Source organism: Salmo salar, chromosome 02, assembly GCF_965601325.2.
Source record: "Salmo salar chromosome 02, fSalSal1, whole genome shotgun sequence".
In the NCBI taxonomy this organism is placed as follows: Eukaryota; Metazoa; Chordata; class Actinopteri; order Salmoniformes; family Salmonidae; genus Salmo; species Salmo salar.
The window spans coordinates 58,542,774-58,546,406 of NC_138292.1; positions in this window are offsets into that span (position 1 = coordinate 58,542,774).

Sequence of the window (3,633 nt, forward strand, 5' to 3'; positions counted from 1 at the left end):
CCAGAACTGTAGTCACAATATGCAGTGGTCTTAACACAGCATACTTGAAATTGAGGAAGGTCAGACGGTGTTATAACAGACATATTGCTCCTTTGGTCTGTGTGCTTTCTGCTTATAGTTCAGTGACTTCCTCAAATATTTGTGTCAACATACAGTGACTCGACTGGAACCTCAGTCGATACTTCCAGCTACTGGGTTGTATTCACTAAGAGGAAGTAGAGAAAACACTCCACAAATGTCTTGTTAACAAACTATAGTTTTGGCATGTCAGTTAGGACATCTACTTTGTGCATGAAACAATTAATTTTACCAACAATTGTTTACAGACAGATTATTTTACTTATAATTCATAGTATCACAATTCCAGGGGGTCAGAAGTTTGCATACCCTAAGTTGACTGTGCCTTTAAACAGCTTGGAAAATTCCAGAAAATAATGTCATGGCTTTAGAAGCTTCTGATAGGCTAATTGACATCATTTGAGTCAATTGGAGGTGGACCTGTGGATGTATTTCAAGGCCTACCTTCAAACTCAGTGCCTCTTTGCTTTTGACATCATGGGAAAATATAAAGAAATCAGCCAAGACCTCAGAAGAATAATTGTAGACATCCACAAGTCTGGTTCACCCTTGGGAGCAATTTCCAAACATCTGAAGGTACCTTGTTCATCTGTACAAACAATAGTACTCAAGTATAAACACCATGGGACCACACAGCCATCATACCGCTCAGGAAGGAGACGCGTTCTGTCTCCTGGAGATGAAAGTACTTTGGTACGAAAAGTGCAGATCAATCCCAGAACAACAGCAAAGGACCTCGTGAAGATGCTAGAGGAAACAGGTACAAAAGTATCTATATCCACAGTAAAACGAGTCCTATATCGACATAACCTGAAAGGCCGCTCAGCAAGGAAGAAGCCACTGTTCCCAAACCGCCATAAAAAAGCCAGACTACGGTTTGCAACTGCACACTCTGGTCTGATGAAACAAAAATAGAACTGTTTGGCCATAATGACCATCGTTATGTTTGGAGGAAAAAGGGGGAGGCTTGCAAGCCGAAGAACACCATCCCAACCGTGAAGCACGGGAGTGGCAGCATCATGTTGTGGTGTGCTTTGGCTCAGTTCTAGGCCCTCTCCTATTCTCGCTATACACCAAGTCACTTGGCTCTGTCATATCCTCACATGGTGTCTCCTATCATTGCTACGCAGACGACACACAATTAATCTTCTCCTTTCCCCCTTCTGATAACCAGGTGGCGAATCGCATCTCTGCATGTCTGGCAGACATATCAGTGTGGATGACGGATCACCACCTCAAGCTGAACCTCGGCAAGACGGAGCTGCTCTTCCTCCCGGGGAAGGACTGCCCTTTCCATGATCTCGCCATCACGGTGGACAACTCCATTGTGTCCTCCTCCCAGAGTGCTAAGAGCCTCGGCGTGACCCTGGACAACACCCTGTCGTTCTCCGCTAACATCAAGGCGGTGACCCGATCCTGTAGGTTCATGCTATACAACATTCGCAGAGTACGACCCTGCCTTACACAGGAAGCGGCACAGGTCCTAATCCAGGCACTTGTCATCTCCCGTCTGGATTACTGCAACTCCCTGTTGGCGGGGCTCCCTGCCTGTGCCATTAAACCCCTACAACTCATCCAGAACGCCGCAGCCCGTCTGGTGTTCAACCTTCCCAAGTTCTCTCACGTCACCCCGCTCCTCCGCACACTCCACTGGCTTCCAGTTGAAGCTTGCATCTGCTACAAGACCATGGTGCTTGCCTACGGAGCTGTGAGGGGAACGACACCTCCGTACCTTCAGGCTCTGATCAGGCCCTACACCCAAACAAGGGCACAGCGTTCATCCACCTCTGGCTGCTGGCCCCCCTACCTCTGCGGAAGCACAGTTCCCACTCAGCCCAGTCAAAACTGTTCGCTGCTCTGGCACCCCAATGGTGGAACAAGCTCCCTCACGACGCCAGGACAGCGGAGTCAATCACCACCTTCCGGAGACACCTGAAACCCTACCTCTTTAAGGAATACCTGGGATAGGATATAGTAATCCTTCTAACCCCCCCCCCCCCAAAAAAAAAAAAAAAAAGATATAGATGTACTATTGTAAAGTGGTTGTTCCACTGGATATCATAAGGTGAATGCACCAATTTGTAAGTCTGCTAAATGACGTAAATGTAAATGTAAATGCTTTGCTGCAGGAGGGACTGGTGCACTTCATAAAATAGATGGCATCATGAGGAGGAAAATGATGTGGATATATTGAAGCAACATCTCAAGACATCAGTCAGGAAGTTAAAGCTTGGTTGCAAATGAGTCTTCCAAATGGACAATGACTCAAAGCATACTTCCAAAGTTGTGGCAAAATGGCTTAAGGACAACAAAGTCAAGGTTTTGGAGTGGCCATCACAAAGCCCTGACCTCAATCCCATAGAAAATGTGTGGGCAGAACTGAAAAAGCGTGTGTGAGCAAGGAGGCCTAGAAACCTGACTCAATTATTCCAGCTCTGTCAGGAGGAATGGGCCAAAATTCACCCAACTTATTGTGGGAAGCTTGTGGAAGGCTACCCAAAATGCTTGACCCAAGTTACACAATTTAAAGGCAATGCTACCAAATACTAATTGAGTGTATGTAAACTTCTGACCCACTGGGAATGTGATGAAAGAAATAAAAACTAAAATAAATAATTCTCTCTACTATTATTCTGACATTTCACATTCTTAAAATAAAGTGGTGATCCTAACTGACCTAAGACAGGGACTTTTTACTAGGATTAAATGTCAGGAATTGTGAAAAACTGAGTTGAATTGTATTTGGCTAAGGTGTAAACTTCCGACTTCAACTGTATGTGTGTATGTGCTCATATACTTTGTGGTGTCTGTCTGTCTGTCTGTCTGTCTGTCTGTCTGTCTGTCTGTCTGTCTGTCTGTCTGTCAGGGTAATTGACAGCCATGGTGTGATGCGTATCATGTGTTTGGTTCTGCTGGTCTCAGTTCAGTTCACACTGGTCTTACTCAGGGCTACTGACTGCTGTCTGAAATGGCACCCTAACCCCTATCAAGTGCACTACAAGTAGTGTATTATATAGGGCATAGGGTTACATTTTGGACACAGACAGTGACTGCTGTCCATGACAACCCCCAGTAATAGGGGAAGTGATCTATCTAGTCTTCAACATCCTTTCCAACACTTCCCCTTCAGCAGTGATGTGCAACCTGTCGTCATAGATGTCTAGTAGTTTGACAAGCAGTACTCTCTCCATTCTATCTTTTCATTTAGATTTCTCTCTCTCATACAGTTGACATTTTAGTCATTTAGAAGACACTTTTATCCAGAGCGCATACATTTTCTTACTTTTTTCATGCTGGTCCCCAGTGGGAAGCAAACCCACAACCCTGGTGTTGCAAACGCCATGCTCTACCAACTGAACCACACGGGACCCAGACTCATACTTACTCTGAGCGATCACAGACACACACACACGCACACACACACACACAAAACCCCCTCAACCCGTCCCCCTCCCTATACACACGTCCACCTTGGCCCCTTCTATCTCTTTATTCCTCATTGATTCCCCTTTCCCCCCTGGTCCCTGTGGCCTGTTAACAGCATGATAGATGATC